Source organism: Ambystoma mexicanum, chromosome 3q (genome assembly GCF_040938575.1).
Source record: "Ambystoma mexicanum isolate Mex_15411 chromosome 3q, UKY_AmexF1_1, whole genome shotgun sequence".
NCBI lineage: Eukaryota > Metazoa > Chordata > Amphibia > Caudata > Ambystomatidae > Ambystoma > Ambystoma mexicanum.
The window spans coordinates 763,141,254-763,156,836 of record NC_090926.1 but is presented as its reverse complement, the minus strand read 5'-3'; the positions used below and the strand labels follow the sequence as shown (position 1 = coordinate 763,156,836).

At 48.9% G+C, this 15,583-nt stretch overlaps 1 protein-coding gene across 3 annotated transcripts in view; it reads right to left on the bottom strand.

Moving 5' to 3' along the window:
* The window catches only part of RECQL5 (RecQ like helicase 5), a 1,190,108-nt gene that overhangs the window by 624,061 nt on the left and 550,464 nt on the right, over positions 1–15,583 (bottom strand). The window lies entirely within an intron of this gene.

The window sequence follows — 15,583 nt, the reverse complement described above, 5'->3', positions numbered from 1 at the left end:
AAACAGTGGGGGGGGGGTCGACGAGGATAAACAAACTTCTTAATACCACCCACAATATATTGATTCCCCAAACCAACGAATGTGAGGCCATAGATCCTGAGGTGGGAGATTTGACCAGTGTCACGTGGACTCCCCTGGTGTTAGCAGAGCCCATGACACCGCCATTGAGTGGCAACTTCACCTGTAAAATGGTTGCACCACCGTTTTGGTGCATAGGACAATAATGCTACATCATCTGTCCAAACAGGAGGCTGTATTAAAAATAAATGTTTTAACAAACACCTGAGGGATAAAGAAAGTTAAAAGAATTTGAATACCCGACATCAAAATGACAGAAATATATGGAAACCACCAGGACTAAAGCCATATGATTGCCTAAATGGACAGCGATTTTTCTTCACTCATAATTCGAACTTAACAAATGGGAGGAATGGGTGGGTGATAGGCCTCCAAAAGGAACCGTCTGCACCCAACAGCCAACTTTTGGAGAACAAAATACCGGATCAGCTCCTATTGGAAACTTCCTTGGTGGTAGAAACGGCCGGCTCCTCGCCATGGAGGCAGGAAGCGAGTGATCCCAATCTTCTATGTGGTTGGGAAAACACGCAACGGCTCCCACTATTCAATGTAGAGCTCCTAATAATGAGGATATGCAAGGCCTAACTGGAGTAGGAGTTTCACGGAGCATAACAGAGGTCTGATCACTCCGTTATTATCCTATCCAATTAAAAAACAAAAAAACCACAACATCACATAACAGTCAGATTAGATTATGAGAAAAATCTGCAAGAGGTAAGAGGAGTGTCTCTATAGCTGAATTGCAGAGCGACCCAAGCAACTCAAACGGATTCCCATAAGGATGGACGCGATCAAACGGATAATCTCCAAGGGGCTCCACGAGAAATTGACTTTTTGATCATTTCCACTCTAGCATCTACCATGGCCCCGTTCATGAAATTATATGAACAAATGGGGGACCAAATGAAAAACCAAAAAACGATACTAGCAATGCTCCACTCTAAGATGGTGCCCATGGAGGGGTTCATCTATGGAGTTCAGAATAACCTTCATAACAGCACAGCGAGAGTGTCTACCTTGCTGCGTTCGATACTTGAACCAATCATTAAAGATAAACAGCACAGAAGAGCATCTAGAGTGTTTAATTTGACAGAGATCCAGATGCAGTGGTGAAAAATCATATATCCTCTATGGCGACTCAAACAGAGGTGGAGGATTATAAACAGGGACCGTCCAATAACTTGGGTGACACCATCACTGAAGAAGGTCCCCCACTACGGTTATATGCATCAAGAAAACACGACACATAAAGAAGATGGTTTAGCCCGCAGCATACAGGAAGAAGAGGTTGGAAAGCTTCTGGCAATTAATAGGGAAATTATTGTCTCGAAAGAGAACGGGACGGTGTGATCGCTCTAATTTAACAGCTGGAGCAGCTGAAACAGATAAAAATACAAAAGATAGAACTGAAACCATGAACACAGCTCCCCGGAAAATCTGTGAAGTCTTTTCTAAACCAAAGACAAAGGAAAGTGGACCTACATCAATAAGCCAATCGAATGGTGAAAATAAACAGGGGTAAAAAGCAAATTATCAAAGAAAAGCCGCTACAAAAAAAGAAATCTAAAATGAAATAAAAAAAATCAACCGAGCCAGCAGAAACAAAGAAGTAACGGATGACAGACCTTTATCAAAAATATCACATTACCAAAAAGAACTGCCGCTATTCAAACGGTGGCAGTATCTAAGCCCAGTTTAAAGGAAAAGGACAAACCATTGCAGAAATCATAGAGTCCATTAGCTCAAAAAAACAACACAACCTAGTGATGACAAAGACGATCCGATTGCACAAAATCTATTGGATTTATCGACCTATACAATCTCGTAGCAGGAATCAGGTCATATTGACTGCAGTGAGTCTGAAGATCCGACATATGATCCAGCCTCCTCCGATAGTGAATTGGAGGGGTTTGAAGAGCAAGACCCAAAATGGAAGAAAAGACTGTGTGGCCCCAAGTTCCTCACCCTAGCCAGGGCTTTGATACTATCCAAATTGGATTACTGCAACGTACTCCTACTAGGTACATCTAATACCAACCTTTGCAAACGACAACTCATGCAAAATAAAGCCTTACGAGTAGCCATATGGCTGAAAAAAAAAAATCAGACCATGTCTCCAATACCAGGAGAGAGAACCATTGGCTTCCCATTAAAGCCAGAATCATTTTCAAATCCTTACGCATTACTCAAAGGTACTGCCAAAAAAGCACCAGTGTACATCAACAACGCTATATCTAAAAAAGAAACCACTAGAAAGCTTAGATCGAACAAAAACTCACTCCTGGCAGTCACCCGTTACAAAAGTGCCAGAGCTGGTGGTAGCACTTTTCAGTCTTGGCCCCCTAAACATTGGAACACCCTACTGGATAGTATTAAAAAAGAAGAATCATTCCATTGTTTTAAAAAAAAACTTTAAAACTTGGCTGTTCAATCAATATTATACAATATTCGCTTGCCATTGCAATCTGTAGTATAATTATTTAAATTCTGCATTTACTCTGAATACTGTAGCTGTTATAATCTGTATGTACCCCTAAGATGTCTAACTACGCTGTGATACCCGAGGGTCTGGGCGTATAACAAATGAAAAAATAAAATAAACCAATCATTCAACATTGTCATACCTTTCATCCAGCAGTGATTGCAAAACAGAAGAGCTTCAAACAACAAATTTGCAAACTAAAGAAACAACCAACCAAACAGGCGTTGATGACAATAGGTGAACTCAGACAACAATATCGAAACTGGAGGAAACAGCATAGTAAAGGACATGCTCACCAAGATGCTGAATTAATGCTTCACAACAGGAGAACAAAAAAACGCTCAAAAATCTGGAGCATGATCAATGATCTGGATGTGCCACAGGATGTTCTCCTGTCCCCCCACCCACCTCTGATGCCCCGTGTTGTCTGCTTGTTTACCCCCACCCACCTCTGATGCCCCGTGTTGTCTCCTTGTTTAGCCCCACCCACCTCTGATGCCCCGTGTTGTCTCCTTGTTTCCCCCACCCACCTCCGATGCCCTGTGTTGTCTCCTTGTTCCCCGCCCACCTCCGATGCCCAATGTGTTCTCCTTGTTCCCTCCACTCACCTGCGATGTCCCGTGTTGTCTCCTTGTTTCCCCCACCCACCTCTGATGCCCTGTGTGTTCTCCTTGTTCTCCCCACCCACCTCCGATGCCCTGTGCGTCTCTCTGTGTCACCCTACCCCCCCTTGTAGTCCAGATTACCAGGCCACTGTCCTGGGCATCTCATATACTAACTATGCAGATGACACCCAGGTGCTCATCCCACTGACAGGTGACTATCCCACTGATATGAACACTCTCAACCTCATCTACTCCACAATTCAATCCTGGATGGCTGAAAACTGGCTGTGTCTCAACAGTGAGAAAACAAAACTCTTGCCAATTGGATCCACAGCTACACTGTGTAAATTGAGCATGCAGTACGGCTCATTCACTATAGATAACATTCCCATCACAGTGTCTCAAGTTATCAAGACACTGGGTGTGTATCTTGAACCTAGCATGTCCATGGAGAGGAGGGATGCCATCGCCTCCTCAGCTGCCTATCACTCCAAACTGATCAATGCAGTCAGGCCATTCCTATCACAAGAGAATTGCATCACCATTGCTAGGGCAATCATCGGGTCCAGGCTGGATTATTGCAATGCTCTCTTTGCTGGAACGTCCCAAAAGAATCTGGCTAAACTCCAAGTAGCTCAGAATAATGCCTTGATGGCTGCAACTGGTATCACACATAGGGATCACATTTTTGGGGTCAGAAGGCAGGTGCACTGGCTACTTGTCAAAGAAAGGATTATTTTGAAAACGTTGGCTATGGCACACAAATGTCCCCATGGTTTAGCGCCCATTTACTTAGCGCAAAGGATCATCAAAAAAAACACCCTCTAGACCTTCCAGAACTGCATATGCCAATCGCCTCATTGTTCCTCCTACACAAAGAGAGCAAGCCTCCCAACCCTGGCTGCAACCTACTGGAACACCCTCCCAGCCCAAGTCAGAATGATCGAATCCCATACAGCCATCCATAAGGCTTTAAAAACTAGGCTTGATGTTTAATTTGCCTCCCCCAACAAGCTTGTGCTTTTTCCTTATTGCCATCTTCTGACTTTCTTGATATGTACTGTACCTTGATATGCAACGCACTGTAAACTAAGCAACTGTATTAATCCATTGTTCTGGGCCACTCTCCGGTAACCCTGAAGCAAGCCTGTATACATATTCTTACAGTGCCTCGATGCCCGTGGGCTGTAGCCCGCTATACAAATACTAAAAAAAAAAAATAATGTCCTGTGCTCCATCTGTGTCCCCCTCCTCCACCATGTCCATCTGTGTGCCCACTCCTTCGTATGTTGTTGACTACTTTGCCCCTCTGTCCATCTGTTTTGCCCCCCACTGCCCCTGCGTCCATTCGTGTGGTCCCCCCCACTGCCCCTGCATCCATTTGTTGTTGTCCCACCGCCCCTTGTTCAACTTTGTGCCCCCGTATCCATCCGGTGCCCCCTCCTGCTTTATCTTCCTGTTCCTCTCCCTCCTCCTTTTTCCTCCTTCTCTATCATCCTTTGCCTCTCCCTCCTCCTTCCTCCTTCCTCTCCCTCTCCCCCTCACCGAACCCTCCCCTCGATCCCCTCCTTCTGTCAATTCTCCAGCACTACCCCAATTGCCGTCAGGCATAGTAATTGTAGCCGCCTGGCTTTGCAGCAACTTGCCCTTCCCTCCTCCTCTCTCACTCCTTGTCCTGTATAAGTTCGGTCACTACCTCAATTGCTATCAGGCATAGTAATTGTAGTCGCCTGCCTTCTGCAGCCATCCTCCCTTCCCCCCTTTTCATTTTATTTTACAAGCACTTACTCTTTTCACTGGCCTTTGACCTCTGATAATAGCTTATCTGTTTCCCCCTCCTCCTTGTCTTCTCCTTCCCTCCCCCTAGCACTACCTTGATTGTTCATTGACCCTTTAAGATAGTCACCTGTTTGTTCCTCTCCCCTCCTTCCCCTTCTTTTGTCATTTTTGCACTGCAACAATTAGCGTCAGGCATAGTAATGCTACGGCTTGTATTGTCTCCTTTTTTCATCCCTCACCTCTCCATTATTGTTCCATGCACTTGTACTATCTGTTATGATATGATCGTTATTTCTCACATTCTGATTTGTTTTAAGGACCTGTAAGAATGTAATTGTATTTTCCCCATGTTCCCTCCCTCCTTGAAGCACTTTGAAACACATTGTGTATAGGCGCTATACAAATAAACAATCAATCAATGTATGAACATCAAATCCTATACCTGCGGCTACATGGATAAAACACTTCTCTAAATGTTATGAACCAGAGCAATCATATCCCACAGATAAGACAAGAAAGAACAACTGTTGGGGCCACCTGGGTATTGACATCACGTCTGTACTGGGGATTATCAAAAAATTGAAAAACTCTGACCCCGGGACCGGACGGGATGACCAATGCCATGTTAAAACAGGATCCCACGCAGTGGTCAGCTTTTTGATGCTCCTGTTTGATCACATCATGAAATCCCAAAGAATACCACCTACATGAAAATCGGCAGTAGTCATCCCGATCTTTAAGAAAGGGGACAGATCTAACCCGAGCGATTATCGCCCAATTGCATTGTTGAATGTGGCTGGCAAGGTATTCGCTTCACTGATATTGAAGATCATTGTGCAGTGGAGTCAAGGTACCTTGCACAGGGATGACTGGTAAGCGGGCTTCGTAAAGGGCATAGGAACATCACTAATTATTTTCATTATTAACATCTTGAAGGCCCAAGCGGAGCGGGGAAAAAAGATTTTTATGGCCTTCATAGACCTTACTCAAGCATTCGCCACTGTAAACAGAGCGAAACTATGGAGAGAGCTCCAGCAGTGGGGATGTCCCAACAACGCATTGGAAACAACTAAAGATCTTTACTCAGACGCAGCTATAAAAGTAGCGATGGATAGATCTGATCTCCTTTCAACTGAAATACCTACCAACAAAAAGTTAAAACAGGGCTGTGTCGTTGGTGCCGGATATGTTTAATCTATTTATCTCAGATATAGACGAGGCCATCAGAAACATACAAAGATTTCTACCAAAAATTAGAACCTTTACGGTAGGACTACTGTACACTGATGACGTGGTCCTGTTGGACCAGACTGTAATAGGCCTACAAAGGCAATTAGACGCCTTACAGAAGTATGTGGAGACAAATGGCCTGATCATAAACCCAGCTAAATCCAGGATCATGATTCTTGGGATGTCGAATGGGCCTAGCCGCAAAAAAAACAAATGCCTGGTATCTGATGGGGGTAAAAATTCCAGAGGTGAAATCACTGATCTACCTTGGAGTCTGCCTGAACACAAGTAGAAGTGACGCTCCCAGAGTAGAATCACTGAGATATAAAGCAAAAAACTTGGCAAGCCAAGGAAGAATAATACTGAAATGATTATGCAACTTCTCAATGATTCCACTGGTTTCTTTCTACAGAATGAAGGTTGTACCAATCGTAACCTACGAAGCAGAAACCTCCTTTTCTTTTCATTCTGACAACTGGGCAAGGATCGAGGGAATATTTTGGAAAAGGGTACTCCAGCTGCCAAAAAGTACGCCAATCCAGGCAATTGGAATAGAATTTGGCCTTACGTCCTTAAAAGCTATTGTTACCTGGAAATCCTGAGCTTTTTATAGAAAATGTATGGATGAATCCTTGAGAGGTGGCTTTGCAGTTCTAAAGATTGCTCTCAAGAAATAAAAATGACACTACATTGTCGGAAAGGAAATTTGTCAAGCTATCTTAGCAGATCTGGGCGAATCCAATCAATCTTTATGGGAGAATCCAGATAAAATCAAGAGGAAACTGTACACACAAGACTGGATCTTCTCCAAAGATGAAAGAGAATCCTTGAAATTGTATGGTAAACCCTTTCCGAAACCAAGAAGTTTAAACACTCTCCTGAAATACCTTCAGTTATTTCCAAATTGGTACTTCAGATATCAGTTTATTAGATTTCAGCTCAATCTCATGCCAACCATGGATATTCTGAGCCGAAGAAACACCTTCAGAGGAATGGTAACTTGCAGATTGTGTCAAGAGGATGAGTCGTACGAATCGCTAAAACATCTAGTATTATTCTGTCCAGCGACAAAAGACATAAGAATAACTTTTATGAGCGTTGTGACCAAAACATTTAGCTCAAGATCAGCAGAAGACTGGCGGAAGGAACTGCTGTTGGAGAATCATTTCCCCCCCATGGTGGCATTGATTAAACTGTTAAGACACTTTCTTGAAAGAATCAATATATCAAACGGAAAACTGAAGAGAACTGGTTAAGTGTTATACTTGAAGGACAATTTCTGAAAGTATTTAATTTATTCTAAAGTCTTAAGTGGCAAGAGGTTTTCTGTATTGCAAACCATATAAAGCCTACCAAAAAAAAAGAAAAAAAAAAAAAGACAGCACGTTCAAAACCTGGCAGGGCCGAATCAGCCCTCCATCCTTTTGTGGGACGAACCAAGCATAAAGTGCTACTTAAAGCGTTGTGATTATGATATTCCGACTGGACATTGCATATTGTATTATTAATTGTGTTTAAAGATAACTATCTTTTTTTTCTCTCCACAGGTCTCGGTTCATCTTTAGATTGTATTGCTTTTATACAGTGCTCAAGCGGTCTGGCACTTGTCTCGAGCCACTTTCAGCTTTCTTACTACATAGTGGCCCAAATCAAGAGAAAGATTATTTCAGACCATGCAAAAGCGAACTTGCTGAGCTTGGCATTGTTGTTAAGGGGGTTCAGTTCTATCAGGATGCGCTTTGAGATTGAAGTGTTCTTCCTCCAAAATATTTGAACCCCACACGATGGAGAGGATCCAAGTCCAAACTTAAGTGCCTGATCAGATTGTATAGCAGGGCAGGTTCTGTTGCGATTTCATTTGTAGCAACACCTGTGGTTTCAGAGTGCAGCGTTCAAAGTGTGTCATATCTGGGCAATAATTATCTCCAGTGTGCCAAAATTGGGATCACCTAAAATGTATTCAATTGGCGGTGTGTGCTGATGATCAAGCAATGAAGCTTTCTGCGTAATAAGACCATAGTTCTGCTATACCACTGATAACCATATCAAGGAGTGTAAAAACATGTGGAAATTGCTTCAACTTAGTATATCACCTTTTGGTGCTGGACTAAGCGGTTTCAGAAAGCAGTCAGGTGCAGAGAACTTGGCAACTTGCATCTTCAGACTCAGAACTAGAAACATTTACAACTTGTCCACCAAACAATGACACGCTGAGTTGTACAGACAAGGAACAAGTTACTTACCTGTAACTGTTGTTCTCCAGCATGGGTCTGGCATGGATTCACATGCTCATGAATATTCCCCGTCGTCAGGCTGGGAATCCTCGGTAAAGAAAAAATCAGTATCAATTTCGTTTCTGATCTGTCTTTCGTAGTAGTAACCAATCACTGATCTCTGCGTCATACTGACCACAGCCAATGACTGCCCTCTACCTAAGCCCCTCCTCTGGCAGCCATCTTCAGATTTGGTAGCACGTGAAGTGGCAGTATGACCAAGTGAAGAGCCGCAGAGGGGTAGGCGGGAGGATTCGCATGTGAATCCATGCCAGACCCATGCTGGAGAACAACAGTTACAGGTAAGTAACTTGTTCCTTCTCCAGCATGGGGTCTGGCATGGATTCACATGCTCATGAATATAAGAATAAATAGCAGTACACACATGCACAACCACGGGGGGTGGCAAAAGGCTCAACATTAAGCAATACAAAAAACTCAACATTAAGCATCTCTTACCTCCTCACCAGGCTCACTTTAGGCGAACAGGTTGCGCAGCACTGCTTGGCCGACCCTGGACTCCTCCCTGGAATCCCGATCGACGCAGTAGAATCTCGTGAAGGTGTGCGTCGACCTCCACGTAGCAGCCCTGCAGATGTCCAGCAGGGGCACAACAGATAAGAACGCCGTAGTAGCAGCAATCGCTCTGGTCGAATGGGCTCTCGGACGGCCTGGCAGCGGTCGGTTAGCCAACCGGTGGCAGTGTATGATGCAGCCAGAGAGCCATCTGGAAATAGAAGACTTCGAGAGAGCCTTCCCTTGATTCAAAGGTCCAAAGTTCAGAAACAGCTGTGATGTCCTCCAGAAACTCTTTGTGCGGTCCACGTAGAACTTCAGCGCTCTAGCCACATCCAGCGAGTGCAAAGTCCTCTCGGCCGGCGACGAAGGAGACGGGAAGAAAACAGGTAACACCAAGGGCTCGTTAAGATGGAAGTCCGACGGCACCTCGGCATAAAGGAGGGGTGCGTCCTAAGCACCACCCTCGAGGCATGGAAAGTCAAGCACGGTGCTTTGCAGGATAGGGCCTGGATCTCTCCCACTCGTCGTGCGGAGGTAATGGCCACCAGGAATGCAGTCTTCCACGACACAAACTTCATCGGTGCGGAGTGCATCGGCTCGAATGGGGGCCCCATGAGCCTAGTCAGCACCACGTTAAGTTCCCACGCCGGGGCCTTCACCGGTGGAAACGACCGTAACAGTCCTTTCATAAACTCTTTTACCAGTCGATGGGACCACAGGGACGTCAGTCCTGTGGTTCTGGTATATCTGGAGATCGCCGCCAGATGAATCTTAATGGAGGCATGGGCTAGCCCAGCCTTTGCCAGCGATAGCAGGTACGGCAGCACTTGAGGGGCCGTAATCCGTAGGGGGTTGATCTTCTGTGCTCGGCACCAGGTAGAGAACCTCTTCCACTTATGACCGTAGCATTTGAGAGTCGAGGACGCCCTGGCCTTTGCAAGAACCTCTCTGCAATCGGCCGGTATATCGTAGCCTCCAAACTCTAGCGCTGCAGGAGCCAAGCCTGCAGGTTCAGCAACGCCGGGTCGTGGTGGAAGATGGCACCTCCTTCTCTGGAGAGAAGGTCCGCGTCCGCCGATAGCTGATGGGAGGGGACGTTGACAAGTCCAGAAGGTCCGGGAACCAGATCTGCCTCGGCCATGCCGGAGCGACGAGGATCATCCTGCACCGGGACCTCTTGAGCTGGTTGATGAGTCGAAGCAGCAACGGCAACGGAGGGAGCGCGTACAGGTATAGGCCGTCCCAGGGGAACGAGAACGCATCGCCCATGCTTCTCGGCTGGGGAAACCTGCTGGTGAACCTCTTGCACTTCGAGTTCGTCGCTGTTGCGAACAGGTCGATTTGGGGTTTGCCCCATCGTCGGAAGAGTTGATCCACCTGATCCTGGCGCAGTTCCCACTCGTGACACACGCGCAGCTCCCTGCTGAGCGAGTCGACGATGGTGTTGCTTTCTCCTGCCAGGTGGAAGGGAACCAGGAACATCCCCTGGGCGACCGCCCAGTGCCACAGATCCTGTGCCTCCTTGGATACGGCTGGGGATCTGGTGCCTCCCTGCTTCCGTATGTAAAACATTGTCGTGGTGTTGTCCGTGAAGATCTGCACCACCTTGCCCTTGAGCGACGGGAGGAATGATTTGAAAGCCCAGAACACGGCTCGGAGTTCCAGGACGTTGATGTGCAGGAGCCTCTCCTCCGGGAGCCAGAGGCCTCTTGCGTGGAGATCTCCGGTGTGGGCGCCCCAACCTTCCAGGGAGGCGTTCGTCGTCACCGTCTCCTGGTACGCCGGCGTCTGAAAGTCCTTGCCCGCCGTGAGGTGCGCTCGAACGCCCCACCACTGAATCGCCTGCCAGAACACCTCGTTGAGGGGGACCCTGTCTTCGAAGGTGCCCGTCGCCTGCATCCAACGGGCGTCGAGAAATTCTTGAAGAGGGCGCATCCGTAGTCTGCAGAGGCGCACCAGGTAGATGCAGGAGGACATCATCCCCAGGAGGGACTTGATGGACCTCACCCTGGCCACGTCCGTGGCTAGCAGGCGCTGCACTTTGCCTAGAATGGTCTTGTCCGTTCTTCCGACGGGGCCGCCAGGTGCCTCACTGTATCGAGCTTTGCTCCCAGAAACAGGGCCACCTGCAACGGCACCAGGTGGGACTTTGGGTAGTTTATGGCGAATCCCAGGTCTGTGAGTAGCTGGACGGTCCTCGCAGTGTGTTCGACGGCAAGTTCCCTCGTCTTTGAGCGGATGAGCCAGTCGTCCAGGTAGGGGTAGACGTGAAACCCCTGCAGGCGCAGCCGCGCCGCCACTGGTACTAGGCACTTGGTAAAGACCCTGGGGGCCGACTTCAATCCGAATGGCAGTGCTCTGAATTGGTAGTGGCGTCCCTGGACGACGAACATGAGGAACTTTCGGTGACTTTTGAGGACGGGAACGTGGAAGTATGCATCCTCCAGGTCCACTGACGATAGAAAGTCGCCTTCCTCCAGCTGTCTCAGTACGTGCTGGAGGGTGACCATCCTGAACTTTTGTGATCTGATGTATTTGTTCAAACGACGAAGGTCCAGGATGGGGCGCCAGCCGCCCGTCTTCTTCCTGACGAGGAAGTACCTTGAGTACACCCTGGAGCCTCTTCGGGACAAGCTCGATGGGGCCTTTCCTGAGCATCGCCCGTACTTCCAACAGCAGTTGCGGGACGTGATTTTCTTTCCTGGCCACAGGTGGAACGTGAGGGCACTTCTTCAGGAATTCGATAGAGTGTCCTCTTGCCAGGGTATCCAGCACCCAACGGTCGGTGGAGATGGACTTCCACATGCCGACGAAATTCGTCAGCCGGCCTTCCACCAGGGTGCTTTGGTGGGGGCCCGAGACCACGGCCGGTTCAGTCCTGCTTGGAGGTGGTGGCCTTGCCGCCCTGGCCACCTTGCCGATGGCGCTGAGGCGCTCCCTGCTTGCCGCGACCCCTGTAGGCCTCCTGAGACGAGGAGCATGCCGCCTGGCGGTAGGACGAGCCACCGCTGGATCCCTTGGAGGCACCCTGTCTGCCTCCGGAGCTCCGAAAGGGCCGTCGTTGCTGAAGGGCTCCTAGGGCGCGAGCCGTCTCCGTTTTTATGGCTTGGAGGGATTCGTCCACCGCCTTCCCGGACAAGTTGCTGCCGTCGAACGGCATGTCCAACACCCTGGTCTGGACGTTCTGACGGAAGTCGGTCGCCCGGAGCCAACCCCGTCGTCGTAGGCAAACACCGTTGCCCAGCTGGCGGAACCCGGTATCGGCAATATCGGTTGCCACCGTTATGGCATGGTCCGACGCCACCTCGCCCTCTTGCAGTATTTCCAGGGCCTCAGACCTCATGTCGTCCGGCAGGAAGTCCAATATGGGGGCCAGCTTAAACCAGAGCTCCCTGTCGTAACGGGCCACGATCGCCAGGGCGTTGGCCGCTTTGATCGTCGTCGCCGCCGACGAAATTACCCGCCGCCCCATGGCGTCCAACTTCTTTCCCTCGCCGTCCGGCGGGATATTCGACGTCAAGGCTCCTGACCCCGCCGCTTTCTTCTTCCCCGCCTCCGAGACGACAGAGTCTGGCGTTGGCTGGGCCCTGAGGCACAGGGGAGCGGTTTCGAGGACCCGGTACTTCTTCTCGTACCGGACCCGTTTGGCTGGTGCCGTGGAGGGGTTTTTGAGAACCGACAGGCCCTCCTCCCAGATGTCATTGATTAGAGGCACCGCGATGACAGTCTTCCTCTTGGCCTCCCGGCGCTGATAGAGGAAACCTTCCTTTTTCTGCTCCTCCGGGCAGAGCTGGAACAATTCGGACGCCCTGGCGATCATGGCGTGGAATGAGCCAATCTCGTAGGGTGGCAAGGCCCGGGAGACCCGTTCCGTCGTCGTCGCCCTCAGAACCCGTCGTCGAGCCCAACGCACCCTCATCTCCCGACTCGTGGGAGGATGAGGAGGGAACTGTAGGCCTTACGGGGGCGAGCGGAGGAGAGGGTTGGGTCCTCCGTCGTTTGTTCTGAGGACTTCCCGACGGGCCAGGCTGCGGGTCCTCCGGCCTGGGCCGTGGGAACCTCGTCCTTATCTCAGAGCATAAGGACTGGTTCGCAGACAAAATGGCCACCGAGATATCCTGAGGCCTAGGTTCCTGCCGTTCCGGAAGGGAAGGCTTCTCTTCCTCGCCATCGTCGTCTTCCTCGGTTATCTCCCGAGGATCTTCCTTACGGGATCGAACCTTCTCGAATTGGACTTCGAGATTCCTCACGGCCTCGGTCAGTTCCTCCTCCGAGGCTGACTCGGAGCTCGAGGAGGCTACCGTGCCCCCCCCTCGCTTCTTCCATCATGGCGGCCACGACGATGGGCTGAAAAGAGGATTCCCTCCTTGGCGGCAGGGAAACTCTAGTCCCGGAGGCTGTCTCCGCTGGCGGGGTCTCTGCCGGCTTGGCCAGAGTCGCCGCGATCACCTCGATAGAGGCCTTTACCTGCTGGGTAGGGGCCTTCACCACCTTAGGTGCGTCCCGGGCCTTCTCCTTTGGGGGAGGGGCGACGCCTCGCTCCCCCTCTTCCGAGATCGGACGGGGCTTCTCCCGAAGCTTACCCGGGGTCTCGGACTTCCTCTTCCCCGAACCCGAGCGCTGGCTCGTGGTTGACGGTGCCGGGGAAGGTGCGCCCTGCCTGGCGACCGAAGAGCCCGACCTTTCGGCGCTCCCGGGGCCAGCGGACTCGCAGCGCTTGGCCTGGTGTTGGGCCCCTGTCGCCGGGGCGCCCGCACAGGACTTAGAAGCCCGCTCGGACCCTTTCTTCTTCTTCTTCTCACCCGTTGAGCCCTTCTCCAACCAGCTGGCGAGACGGGATCGACGGTCCCTCATGGTCCGCTCCGACAAGTTCTTGCAGAACTGGCAGTCCTTCTCTACATGAGTCTTGTCCCCATGAAGACAGTAGAGGCATCGCGAATGTTCGTCTTCCTTAAACACATTCTGCAGCCCGCATCCAGGGCAGCTGCGAAACAACTTGGGTCCGGGCGACGAACTCACATCCTGGGCCATCTCGAAGTAGGCCGCAAATCTTCTGGAATCCTCCAAGAAGTTGATTCAACGAAATCTTCACCCTTGAGGGGCGTAGGAAAATCCTGCAATGGGTAGCCGTTAACGGGAGTAGAAACGGTGGAGCTTGAGGCTCGATTAACCGAAAAAATGTGAAAATTCACCTGAAAAAGCGCGAAACACGCAGTAAAAGCTCGAGAGCTAAGCACGAGGACTCCCAACACTTGAACGTGCGGTAAAAATCTGAAGATGGCTGCCAGAGGCGGGGCTTAGGTAGAGGCCAGTCATTGGCTGTGGTCAGTATGACGCAGAGATCTGTGATTGGTTACTACTACGAAAGACAGATCAGAAACGAAACTGATACTGATTTTTTCTTTACCGAGGATTCCCAGCCTGACGACGGGGAATATTCATGAGCATGTGAATCCATGCCAGACCCCATGCTGGAGAACTTATTTATTTTTATTTAATTTTAATGTGTTTACCTTGCAATTAGCTTTTCCCATAATGAAAATGACAAAACATATACAAATACATCATTCATATTCACATATGTAAATGAATACCGTAATAATTAACAGAAAATAATCACCATGTTCATATATTCTTTTAAACAGTCTCAGTTTGTCCACTATTAACCAAACTCGATATAATGCAATATGTACCTGAACCAGCCCTGAATTTAGGCAGTAAGACCAAAATTCCTTACTCTTTATTGAGTAACGTTCCCAGGTTACACATTAACACACTGCCTAATTGTTTATATTTGGAAATTACATGTCTAGGAGATTTAAGTACGTGCCTCAATGTGCAAATCTTGCAATGTCTGTTTTCAAGAGCAAGGCCCATCCTAGGGCCCATAATTGACAGGACCTGGTCGATGTGTAATCTTAACATCAATCTTCTCACTTCGGGTCAGGGGGCTTCCATTAAATATTTTTGTTGAGTTAAAAAGGTATAAGACATCCACAGTACCAGCTGATAAGATTTCAATCCCTCCAAGTGGGCTAAATTGAGGTTCCAATCCCACAACATCATGTTTTCTGTTCTTTAGCTTAAAGTAGTCCTCACTATCCTCGCTATTTAAGTCAGGGGACCATTCGATTGATTCTTATATAGTATACACCACAAACCACACAAATAATTGTCTCTTAAACTGCTTATCGCAACTCCAATTGTGATTTGCTGCGCCACAACACGAAACAAATGACAAACCGATACATTTCTCCCAATCATCATAACGGGCCTCCAACTGGCTGTTCTAGCCTCCCCTTCACCACACTCAGGTGCACGTCGTCATTGAGCTGACCAGGCTAAAGCCACCCCTCCCCAAAATGTTAGCTGAGGGGTGGGGCTTCCGTGCCCTTTAACAGTTCGAAGGATCAGGAACATGCTTCTGGGCGCATTTTGTTTCTTCCAAGGCAAATCTGCTATCTGCTCGGATGATCAAGCACTGCCCGTTTCCCAGAGTCACAGTCCCCCTGAGACATGCAGGCTGCGTCCCTGGCCGTAATGAACTCGACAACACGTTTCTTTTGTTATCAGCAGCATAGGCTTTCTTATGCATGATGGTGAATTTACACCATAAA